Here is a 12981-nt window from a genome sequence, read left to right on the forward strand (position 1 = left end):
TTTTCGGGCAGAATATATGAAGAACAGCTCGTTTTCTCTGTACAGCTATTGAGCACGTGTTGTTTACCTAATGAAGGAGCTGTATGGTGGCCCCTGCCTTTACTTCCAGCAGCTGAGGAGGAGGCAGGAGGATCATGAGTTTGAGGTCAACCTAAACTTCACAGTGAAGCCTTGCTCTGTTCATGAAGAAGGTGCCTGGTGCCTGGTTCTGTTCTGGGCTCCTTGTACACCCAGCCTCAGACTCATAAAACACTGTGTGTGACAGAGCCCATCATCATCCCACAGCGTCAGGTGAGGAGGGGTGCAGAGGACAGGAGGAAGGAAGCTCCTCCCCAATGACAGTCTGCAAAGCGTAGGTGAGGCCCTTCTCATTTGCTGGCTGACGAATAGGAGCTTGTTGCATAGTGTAGGTGCCCCAGGAGCCTGGGAGACGGGAAGCACCCTCCCTGGGTGACTTGACCTCCACTCAATTTCGAGACAGCAGCTCAGACTCCTCCAAGCTGGGCTTCCTTCCTACAGGAGGACACACCAGGGAGCCTTCCCTCCTCATGCTTGCTCCTAAGTCAGGACAGGGCCCCTGGTCATGGGCAGCAGCCAAGAAGCTGGTGCCCAGCATGGAGACAAAGGTGACTTTGCTTAGAACATCAAAGGAGGTATGGCTCTAAGGCCAGGGGCTCTATTTATTGGAAATTACCTGATTAATCCGAGAGGACCTGAAATAGGTGGGTCCCCATCACCTCTGGGGCCAAAGAGGACCATATGATATGAATGTGACAGGAGCCCTTGCCCTTGATTCTACTTCAGACCCAAATCCTCTTTTCGTGAGCCCTGTCTTGGTGAGTTTCATCCCCCACCCCATCTTCTTTCACCTATGCAGTCGTAGACAGTGACAGTAAAAGTCAGTTGAGCGTGTTTGCTGAGGATTTTAGGGAAACCTTAAAGGATGCTGACGCCCATAAGATTACCTTTTTCCCCTCCCCACTTCCTCCTGTCAACGCAGTGATGATTCCCAGAGCTCCAGCAACCTTCTTGAAACTGTAAGACAAATTGGAGAAAGGACGCCAGTGCTACGGGTGATGGAACCCAGCAGTGCATGAGCCTCCTGCCTTGTTGGAATCACTTCCTGCCCGAGAACAGTACAATTGCGAGAACAGAACCCTTGAGGTGTTTGAGAGCAAGTGAGCTTGGCTCCCTTGGGAGCCACAGATATTTAATAAATGTTGCTTTATGTCCAGCTGAATCGCCAGGAGCCTGTGCCGCCCTCACCCACTGTAAATTACTAATGCAATGGGAATATATGTCTTCTGCCACCATTAACAAAAGTCCTTTACTTTTAACATGATACATTTTCCCAGGGCAGAGTGACACCCTGGCCCCTCCTGTCCCAGAAGTCCCCGTTTGCATGTAATCAACCTAGAAAGCAAAAGATAAGCAGGGAACCCAAGCTAGATTAGAGATACTGCCTCTCTCACTTGTCAAGCTATACAAAGGACAACCAGCTTTTCATCAGAAAGAATCCTATGAGACTAGCTGATCACTGGCTCCCTTCTCCTTCCTGTGAACCAGTTTCCTTCAAACTTCCTGTCTCTCCTTTGAGAACTAGGATCCAGCCAGAACCTGTGGGGATCCCTGCCCTTGACCTAGCACCTAATTTTAGCAATGATGCCAGAGACAGAGAAGGGCCTTCAGGTTCCTGATATTAGAGTAGCTTTGGGGACCCATGACTGTGCCACCCACATTATGATGGTTTGTATATGCTCGACCCAGGAAGTGGCACTATTAGAGTGTGTGGCCCTGTTGGAGTAGGTGTGGCCTTGTTGGAGTAGGTGTGTCACTGTGGGTGTGGGCTTTAAGACCCTCATCCTAGCTGCCTGAAAGCCAGTATTCTGCTAGCAGCCTTCAGATGAAGATATAGAACTCTCAGTTCCTCCTGCACCATGCCTGCCTGGATGTTGCCATGTTCCTACCTTGATGATAATGGACTGAAACCCTGAACTTGTAAGCTAGCCCCAATTAAATGTTGTCCTTTATAAGACTTGCCTTGGTCATGGTGTCTACTCACAGCAGTAAAACCCTAACTAAGACATACACATTACATCCACAATGTTCTAACACAGTCAGGCTCCTGGAGCTTAAACACTGCACACAGGACAGACAACTCAAAGACCAAAATGACCCTAGCTACTTCTGGCCCCTGAGGGTGGGCACAAGAATGTGGCTGGCTTTTGAGATGGACAAGTCTTTGGCGTTGGTAAGGAAATGCCACACTGTGCTCCGTTCGGGTCTCTGGGAGCTTATTTAATGTTTTTAGTATGACGTGTCTCCCATTAGCAATCATTTTCAAGTATGAAGAATCTAGACTAGTTAATCTAGACTTGTCACTGGATTCAGCTGGAAAACACCAGCACCAAATCAAGTTGTGCCACCTTCAGTAGGTCCATGTCTAGGGGGCCTGGGTTTCCTGACCTTTGGCCCAGATGGCCCTGCGTATTACACAGGAAGCCCTATTGGCTGCCTGCTCTTGCCCATTTTCCTGTGCTGAATGAATGGGTAAGTGGCTCTCTGGCACCTGTATATCTTCACTGAGACAGAGAGTAAGGCAAGTAACTGTCCCCATCCTATGGTCCTGAGGGTTGTTGTGGAGTTAAATGGAGGGCCCACAAAGTGTGGTTGGGCTGAATAAAATGGGAACCGTACTTTTGTAATGTTGTTGATAATAATGAGGAGGAGGAGGAAGGGAAGGAGGAAGAAGGTTATAGTGATAACAGTGATGTTGATCGTAATGATGATGGTGATGATGAGGGTGGGGAAGAGGAGAAAGGTTATAATGATAACAATGATGTTGATAATAATGATGATGAGGAGGAGGGAGATGGGGAGGGAGATGGGGAGGAGGAGGAAAGTTATAGTGATAACAATGGTGGTGATAACGACAGCTAAAACCCACAGTTTCTTGAGAGGATCAAGAAGCAGTCTCCATTTGCCTAATAAGCAAGACCCTGGTAAGTGCAGAGCATGCTATGGATTGAGACCTCATGAGAGACCTTGTTTCAAGGACAGTATCCATTCTTGGTAAAATACCACATGGCTGGTGAGCCCAGAACAGATGCAAGAGGCTGGTGACATCTCTGAGAACATGCCTGTTCTGGTGACAGTATCTACTGGCAACCGGTATATACCCCAGAGTCTTCCCAAGGCTGGCAGTCACAAGTGAGGAAGGCAGGACACCAGGAGCTTCAAGATCTCACAGCACTTCCACCAGAATTCGACAGAGTTTGTGCTGTGGAGACCTCTGCACAAAATGTCACAGGGCAGATATCCCACGACGATGAAGACCAGAGGAGACAGGGCCACAAGTCCCAGGTTGAGCCTACCATGACAGCAGGATTCTGGGCCACTTCCACTGTCATCAAGTCTGAAGCACTTTCTGTTTGTCACAAGTGCTAGGTTACAAAGGTAACAGTGCCCATCTTTCCCTGGGTCCTGGTAGTTACAAGGTAACCGTGCCCATCTTTCCCCAGGTCCTGGAAGTCTGAACTCAGGTCCTGCTGCTTATACATCACACTCTTTCCTTACCATGGCGCCACCCCTCAATGCACAAACTGTGGTTTCAGGCGTTTGTTTTCACACTTGTCCTTAGTCTTTTTCCTGTCTTGTTCAATAACTCTCTCCTGATTGCTAAAGAGACCCAGCAGTCCATCCCTACTATTTCTTATAAGAGGCCATTGGCTGTCAGAATCCACTTGACTGCCTGACCTCTATATGACAGATCAAAATCAATGCCTAAACCAAAACACAACACCACCAAACCAGAATCCAGCGATCCTCACATGAGGGAAGACATAAAGCCCAGAGATAGGCTCTCAGATGTGACCTGCATATGTGTGACATGGGAACCCATGAAAGTGTGCTCAGCCCACAGACATACTGTGTCACGATTCTTGATCCCGTGACATGGCATTTCTCTGGTTACTTGAACAGCTTACTCACCAAGAATGCCATACCAACTCAGAATGATGGGCCGTCTCTATTGGATACCCCTAGCTTGTCAATCACTTTCTGTAAGAGTCCTGTAGCCAACTACAAACCTGCAAACCATGTGCCTTCAGAGGACTGGAAACTAAGTGGACCAGGGAGAGGTAGCAATACTGGAGTCCTGCCTCCATCCACGCCCTTCCCTGAGTTCTTCGAAGGTGCTAACTCTTAAGGCCCCTTGTGCTGAGGTAGACGAACAATGATCTAGAAGTTCAAGGTCTCCAGAAGTGGGTCAGCAGGGCCTGGGGCCCATTGGTCCTGCTTCAGAGACTCCCTTCTAATCCAATCTTAATCTTGCAATCCAAGTTTTGTGGCTTCAGGGTGTGGCCCCTGAGAGCTGGGACCCACCCACAGTTATCTAAACACAGATAAACAATCTTCAGGCAGAGCGGCAGAACTGGGGGGGGGGGAGATTCAAACCCTGTGTTGACCTGCGAAGCCTTTGGCAACTCCTTGGGTTCCGTATATAGAATTGCTCTGGGAATTCTCCTCAAAGGTGTTTGGAGGCTTTCTGTCTCTGAAGCTTGCCCTCTGATTTATTTAAGTCAACTTAGTGCCTGTCTCTTGTGGAAGCCACCTTCAAATTCATATCTCACCCGATTCTCCCAATCATCAGGGTGTGAACTATTTCAAAGGGTGGGGTGCGACTGTGGATCTCGACTACCCGGGTCCTTCCTGCACACCAGAGTTCGTTTATCAAACTCTATGCTCAGTCAGGGGCAGGACCCAAAACTGATTACCATCAGCCCAAGCATGCTGAGAAAGCCATATTCCTGACAAGGGGATAGCCAAGGGACCTCTCCAGTACATCCCAGGAGAAAGCTGAGCATGTGTGACTTGAGGGCCAGGCAATGCTGATATCAAGCACAGACCCAAGCCGGCGAGCTCCTGTTATGCTCAGGGCAGATGGAGCTGCTCTCGGGGCTCATTCAGTTAGGTTGCTGACTCATTCTTAACCCGGGAAGCCCCACACACCCCAGTGAGTTGCTCAGAACAGGCTCCTGTCTTCCCTGCAGCCTGCTAAGCTGCTTTTTAAGCAAATGACCGCTTTTTAGATTTGTTTTAAAAGTGGCATAGCAGTTACTGTAACTGTTTATTTGACAGTAAAGATGCTTGTAAGAATAGCAGTAACTCAACCCACTCCACTCCCCTATCTTCCACCGTGCCCTTCCTGGTCCCCAGCCCGTGGCTTTTCTTTCTGCTTTTGAACACATTTTCCACCTGGAGCGTTAAGGGGAAGCACGGGATGGAACATGTTCAGAGAAAAGCCAAAATTCTGCCTTGCTGCCATACTTCTTGCCCAGAAGCTGGACAACTCAGGCCTGGCTGCCTGAGTCAGAGACCAGAAGCTGCCCCCGGGGTTGGCTCTTCCTTCTGCTTCTCAGGAGCGGAAGCTAGTTCAACCTCAGTGCCCAGTTAGCACAAACTCACCCACCTCCATCTCTGACCTTCACTTTGGCTTCTAGCTAGGAATCCGAGATGGCTTTCTTCCCAGGCAAGTCTCACACTCTCCTCTGAGACAGCATAATACACAGCCACCATCCACAAGGCACAGCTCAGACACTTCCTCCAAGAGTCCCACAGCCGACACAACAGAGTGGGCTGGAGGCAGAGGGAGCCACTTTTCTGACCTCACAAAACCTTCAAAGTCTGGGAGAGGCACAGTGTCTACCCCAGGACACAGCAGCTGTCACAGCTCAGAGGCGCACGGAAAACATCATTGACAGAGAGTACTCACCAGGGAGAAGCTGATAGACAAGTTCGCCTGCCTTCCCAGCCACTGTGCTGTGAAGATCCCAAGATATGCGCAGCTTGCCTGGAAAGTCACTTTGAAACTTAGAAAGCAGCCACTGTAAAGTCACCCAGTCCCCTCATTCTCAGAGATGTCCACATGATTAGGAAAAAAAAAAAAAAAAAAAAAGACAAGAAAAGAAAAAAAGCGCAAAGCACACACCTCAGTCTTCATTGTCACTAGAACCAGATGACTCGTGCTGACTCAGAGCCACCACTTCCTCTCCCGACATTCTCTTCATACTTTGTGAGCCCGCCTGGTCTGGTTCCCAGGGTCTCTACCACCCTTCCGGAAAGAGCAGCTTCCCAGACCTTGGGTGTGGAAGCCCCAGGCTTGTAGCCAGTGATCACCCTCATCAGGGAGGAGACGCTTTAGTTAGGAGACTTGGGGGTAACTGGAAATAAAAGACAGCGATCTCACATGTGCTCGAGTGTCAAACGCACACTGGTCCATGCTGGCCGTCCACAGAAGAGGGAAGAACCCACTTAACCCATTTTTCCAATTTCCTTAAGACATCTGAGTCTGCTTTGTCCTGACACCCCCTATTTCAGTCCATGCTTTTTTTTTTTCCCCCTGCACAGAGTTTTGATCTAAAATCATTATATCTATTCTGAGCTGGCTGTTAGCATGTGTGACTTAGTCTTGCTAGACTAGATCACAAGATTAAAAGAACCAAGGAGTAAAAAAAAAAAACAAAGTTATGGCTCTCTAACTTTGAAAGGCTCCTGAACGTTTCCATGCAAGAACCAAGAACCCGCCTCTGTGTCTCGAGTTTTCTTTTGAATGATGCAGAGGGCGGGGCTGTCTTCCGCAGCTTCAAGCATTTTTAAACTATGAGAAGTACTCCAGAGAAAGTGGAACCCATGTACCACTGAGTAGCCTCTGGTGAGGCCAGGTAGGGGTGCTGTGATTGTTGATATCCTTTGTCCCCCACCCCCCCAAAAGTCAGCACTGTCCAAAAAAAAAAAAAAAAAAAAGCAGAGGTTTCACTTTTGAAACGTACATTTCAGCATATCAGAGAATCTTAACACAGCATATGTAAGAGCAGATAAGTGTGCCAGAGTCTCTCTTAAACAGGTTAGGGAAAAGCTAACCATATAGGCAGGGAGAGGGAACTTGGGGGTACAGAGGCAGGGGAAGAAACTCATCCATTCATAGGTCGAGACCCCTCTGAGGGTCAAATGACCCTTTCCCAGGAGACAACCAAGACCATTGGAAATCACAGATATTTATATTACAGTTCATAACAGTAGCAAAATTAGTTATGAAGTAGCAATGGACATAATCTCCAGTTGGGGCTCCCCACAACATGAGGAACTTATTAAAGGGGTAGCAGGCTTAGGAAAGTTGAGAGTCTCCTAAAGACAGACTATTTGGCCTTGGCAACAGCTTGCAAGTACATTGCCCTCTAAAGCCTCCAAACGCCAGTCCAGCCCCTCCAGGACTTCACGGTGCTTGAGCAGGCTATCTAGAACAGCCTGCCCAGACATTCCGAGAACAGCAAAATATATGAGAGGAAGGCTTTTCAATACAAACCATAGCTGGTTATCATGAAAAGACCGATATACTTGGCCCATTTGCAAAATCCAGACAATGGTAGTTCCTTCCTCTTAGGACTGTATGAAAATGAAAAGCTAACTCCAGTGTCTGTAACTGTGGTAAGTGTGTCTCTGTTCTCTTATACTACTGAGCAGGTCAAAGCTGGTATCTGACGATGTGTGTGGTTTGCTGTTGAAAGTTTTCCTACCACTATATTATTTGAGTCACGGGCCACAATCAAAAGTCTAGGTTCAAATAGATGAATTGCACACTAAAGGGGTAACCTCTTCTTAAAATTCAGAGCCTATGAATAAAATGCACGACCACAAACCGTTATTTAACAATGCGGACAGTAGTGAAGACAATGAGAGCAAAGGACAGGAAGTGTGGAGTTCAGTCATTCACAGACTGAACAAATGTGCTCCAGATGCCAGGCTCTGATGCTAAGCCTTGGGAAACAGCAGGGGGTGGGGTGGGGAGGGAAGCCCCCCCCCCCCAGTGTTCAGGAAGCTTGTATTCTCAAGGGATAGGACAGAAAATAAGCCCACAGGAAGAACCCAAGATCATGATGTGAACAGTGTGAAAAATTGCCTGTAAAGTGCAGTCATTGAGATGAGGGGCTGCCGAGACGGGGCTAGGGCCAGGGAAGGAGGCAAGGAAGGGGCTGGGCTGATGTGCCTGCTGTAACAAGATAGCATGGGGCGGGCTGGATTATATGAGAGTGGAGGGATCTGATTGGAATTTTCCAAGGATAACCCTTGCTAAAAGCGGAGCACACGGGAGTCTGGTCACCTCCACTGTGCGTCTAATGAAGGTGATGGAATCCAAGCAATGTGTGCAGTCAGAGGTGTGGGATGGGTTGGGTAGCCCAGTGGTAGGTGCAGATTACTTTGACAGAACTCTTGGACTTTAGGGTTGAGCAGCAGAGTGGTGCCACCTGCTAAGAGGGGGAGGGTTGAGGGAGGACAGTCCAAGTGAGAAAGACATCGAGAACACGGGCTCCGTTTCAGGTGCCATTTGGTTTTGCCTATCAGATGTCACGTGGAAATGCTTATAAAGATGTTGGTAGACTTTAAATGCTGGGAGTAGGTTTGTGTTGAAGATTTCAGAGGTGGTGATCTCAAGGTGAAGCCAACAGCCCAGCCTGGAGGGGAGAGATGCATAGAGATGAAAGATGAGCAAGGTGGTTTGGACCGTTGGCCAGTGAGCCTGGAGGAGAACCAAGAAAGCCAGGGCTCACAGCCAAGGGCTGGAGGTTTCAGGAAGGCAGAAGAGGCCGATTGGCCAGGACTCCAGGGAGTTCCCGTCAGACAGAAACAGGGCGGGACATATTGGCCGAGGCTCAGGAGGCCATGGTGACCAGGTACATGGCCTGGCAGCCTCTGTGACCCTAGACACAGCTTGGCAGTAAGTGGCTGGGAACAGGGTGAGCTCAGCCAAAAGAGAGGGAGCCACACCTACAGGCAGCAGCCTCCAACACAACATCCAGGAAATGGATACGTGGCACTTTGAGGAACAATGATATCCAGTTAAATGGCAGAAGCAAGGCATGGTAGTACACACCTACAATCCAGGAGAGAGAAAGGTCAGAGGTTTGTGAGTTCAAGGTCAGCCTAGACCACATAATGGGATTCTTATCTTAATCGAATACCCCAGCCCTGGATTTGGATGCCGTGGCTGCCCCTGGCTGTGTGTAACTCGTGCTCCTGTTGGCCTGTGGGAGCACAGGATATGAGCTACAGAGTTAGGAGCTCACTATCAACCAGGGCATCGCCCACCAGTCAGTGTTCCGGGCTTCCCTTCAGCCCTGCAGACACCATAGCGCTGGTCTGAAGTTCCTGTTCCGATTAGGCATCTCTGGCTCAATGAAGACAGACTGCACTTCTGAAACAGGAAAAATGTAAAGTAACCCTGTTTCTAAGAGCCAGGGCAGTTGCAATTCTCACTTGGGACCGACAGACAAGCATGCGGGCAGCTTCTCTCAGTTATAACCAATACCTCACAATGCCTTCCCATGACGTGATATAAGTACCAAGCTGTATAGGCTAATCTGTCAAAACTATTTTTTAAAAAAAAAAAAAACATCTAAAACCTCCTCGGTCTGATGCAGACTGCAGTGAGGTGGGATGGAACCTGTTCTTTGAAACAGCAGCATCTCGACTAGTCCTTTCGTTAATAGCAATGACTAATGACTCCCTAATGACTCCCTCAAACGTACCTCCAAGACATACTTATCTCAAGAACTCTGTTTTAATTGCAATGAGAGGAAATCACACTTGGTGTGTAGGGTGGCTGGCAGATGGTTGGATTCCATCTAAATTGATTTTGCCAAAATTCATTCATATTAATCTCTGGCGGCCTTTAATGGAAAACTGAGTTTCAGAGCGTATCTAAGCAAGGCCACTCTGACTCCAGGCCTGAGAGGAGGTGCCTGGGGAAGAAGCGCTGTGGGCCCTGAGGGACACCCCTCCCCTCCCCTACCCAGGCCCCTGCTTTCCAAGCCTTGAAGCCTCTGTTCATTCTCCCTGCTGACCCCCACCCCCATCCCTAGGCTCCCCTCACTTCTCTGAATGGCTTCTTTCACTTTTGCAGGAACCCAAAGCCACAGCTTTGAGGAGACCACTCTCTGGCTTTCACATCTGCACAGCATCTTGAGTTTAGGTGGGGTGGAGGCAGAAGTTGTCCTTGAATCCAAGAGACTAGGGTTTAGAACTGGGTTTCCAACCTAGTGGCCTTGAAGATGGGCCTGTCCTGAGATCTCAGGCCTCAGGACGTGTAAACCATGACAAAGCACACTCCCAAGAATACCCTCGTTGCAGCATTTGGTGACATTAAAGGAGAGGGTTCAGGTTAGTGGTTGGAAAGAGGTCACTTAGTCAATACCAGCAAAGGTCTTTATTGTAGATGTGTAATATTCTCATCTAATAGCACCCCTTCCCAGGCGTCTCCCCTTCCTTTCTCCCTCTTGTGCCCCTCACTCCCACCTTGTATTGGGTCAGCCTGCCCATGACTGAACAAAAGCAGTGATGACTTAAGTTAGGGAGAAGTCTGGCACTAGCCGTGTGGGCGGTGGGGCAGCCCCAGGCTATCACTAGGATCCGATCAGGCACTTGTCTTTCTGATCTACCATCTGGAACTTGCTTTTCCCCGGATGACTCCACATACCAAAACAGCTGCTGAAACCCCAGTAGATGAAGAATATATATTCTTCATCTTGACAGCAGGAGGAGGTAAGGTTCTATAGTCTCCCTATTAGGAAAGAGGAGAAAAGTGAGCAAGGGCCAAACAATTATATGTAGTGTATGCAACACCCAGCCCTATCCCCACTGCTGTGGGGCTTTGCTGAAGCCACTACGTGGTGAGTGTCTCCATCTCCAGAAGTAGGTCTTGTAGTCTCTCCTAGCTGCTAAATGTAGTCTTGTCTCTGGGCCAACATATAATAGGGCTTTCAGGTAAGCAGGACAGAAAGAAGATATATGTATTTCTAACCAGTAGGATTGGCTATGGCCCCGGGACCCAGAGTGACCATCAGTGCCCTTCCATGGGATCTGATGCAGAACATGATGGACGAGGTTCCATGTTCCCATGTTCCGTGTGGACCACAGGTGGAGGGACACAGTCCCACCACACAGCACATAGCAGTGCACAGCAGCACCAGCCTGGCAGAGTGAGCCCGGGAGGGAGGCTGCTTTGGCTTCTGGCTAGGCAGAAACCTAGTCACCTCTTGACCAAGCTCATTTACATGGCATCTGGTTTGTGCTGACTCAACACCCATGAGGCCAGCTAGCTGCTCGTTGTAATGAGTATGCTAAGGTTTAACTGATGATGCATTGGGGGCTCCTTCCTGCTCTCTGCAGCCACTTCATTTATACTGCCTCCCATCTCTCCCCCCCAATCAATGTTTCTTCTATTCCCTCCTCCAAGAAACCCGTTTAGTCTTGAAGCCCTGACACCCAAGTTCCTCCCTCTATAGACATTCCCGCGACTCTTCTGCAGTCATTTGATCCTTGGTCTGTCTTAATAAGCTCTCTCCTTTCACTGAAGTTCTTCACCGCCCCCTCCCACCACGGAGACAGGAGGACCGAGAGGGAAAATCCCACCACACCCACACAGACTCCCACGTGTGACCTTTTGTTTGTGGCTGGATGACTGAATGAAAGCAGCGAAAGGAATGAGATTTGGTTTTTATGCAAACTAAATCCGAACAGGACTTTCTGAGCAGGGGTGTTGGGTGTGAACCCAGGGCTGCTGAATGTGGACCCAGGCTATCTCCCTCAGCCCTGGGTAACAGCTCTCTCCTCCACCGATCATTCCCCATGCCTGGCACACAGTAGTGCCACACTCGATGCGGTTGGCTCCCAGGAGGGTAGTGATCTGTGTATTCTCTGACTCTGAACCGCTCTTTTCTCTCATTCCACGGCAGCACCTTGTCACAGGGTGGGACGTGCTGAACTGGCAGCTCGTTTGTTTTCCAGGAGGAGCAAAAAAACCTCTGCACTGCTTTGCTGTGAGTGCTATTCTGAAGTCAATGTGACTGTCACCATCAGGGAAGGGACAGAATGTGGACATCAGAGCCTTTGCCAAAAGCCAACAGCGTTCTCAGGTGAGATGAGGCTGGCCTCAGAGCAGCCAAGGCCCCAAGCAACACAGAAAGAGATGGAGGGAAGGAGGGCTGGCAAGAAGGCTTGTGAGTAAAGGCACTTACAGCGACACCTGATGAGCTCCCCTCCTAGGACCCACCTGGTGGAAGGAGAGAACTGACTAATAAAGTTGTCCCCTGACCTCTGCATGTCCCAGAGCATGCGCCACCACAACCATCACCCTGACACACACATACACAATTTCTTTTAAACATGAAGGGAGAAGTTCTATTTAAAAAAAAATCACGAGAGAGAGGTAAGGGGCTGGAGAGAGGTGGAGGGGGACATCAAGATTATGGGTTGTCAGAGCATGTAGTGGTCCTCATAGGCTCACTGAACTGCTTGTTCACAGGGAGTGGCACTATTTGGAAGGACTAGGAGGTGTGGCCTTATTGGAGGAAGTGTGTCGGGGTGGGCTTTGAGATTTGAAAAACCCAACCCTTTTTCCTGTTGCCTGAGGATCCAGGTGTAGAACTTTCAGCTCCTTCTCCAGCACTATGTCTGCCTGCGTGTCACCATGCTTCCCACCATGATAAATGGACTAAACCTCTGAAACTATATGAAAGCCCCAGTTAAATGGTTTCTTTTATAAGAGTTGCTGTAATTCTGGTATCTCTTCAGAGAAATAGCACAATGGCTATGACAGAAACAAGACTTAAAACTCCATGGGTTGAAGGCTATATGTAACAAAACAGAATATTCCAGAAATGCCATACACCGTGGGAAGAGGCAGTGACACATAGTAACCTTAGTAAGGGCCCTGCAGCTAGGGAGCAAGGCATTTGCAACCCCGGCCTTGGCCTCCCTGCCTAGCCTTAGGAGCCTGCTACTATTTTTGGGGGGAGTTTCTTTTCTTATCTTAAAAAATAGTCTCTAGCTGGGCAGTGGTGGCACACACCTTTAATCCCAGCACTTGGGAGGCAGAGGCAGGCGGATTTCTGGGTTCGAGGCCAGCCTGGTCTACAAAGTGAGTTC

General features: G+C 49.0%; 1 long non-coding RNA gene across 1 annotated transcript in view; it reads right to left on the minus strand.

Moving 5' to 3' along the window:
• Positions 1 to 6250, minus strand: part of LOC115063646 — a 56930-nt gene extending 50680 nt beyond the window's left edge. Inside the window, exons 1-2 of the long non-coding RNA XR_003843531.1 lie at positions 5990 to 6250; positions 5774 to 5851 (exon numbers count right to left, since the gene is read on the minus strand). This is a non-coding gene — a long non-coding RNA (uncharacterized LOC115063646). The remainder of the gene's footprint in view (positions 1 to 5773; positions 5852 to 5989) is intronic.
• Positions 6251 to 12981: the final 6731 nt, after the last annotated feature.

The sequence above is a fragment of the Mus pahari genome, chromosome 3 (assembly GCF_900095145.1).
Source record: "Mus pahari chromosome 3, PAHARI_EIJ_v1.1, whole genome shotgun sequence".
In the NCBI taxonomy this organism is placed as follows: domain Eukaryota; kingdom Metazoa; phylum Chordata; class Mammalia; order Rodentia; family Muridae; genus Mus; species Mus pahari.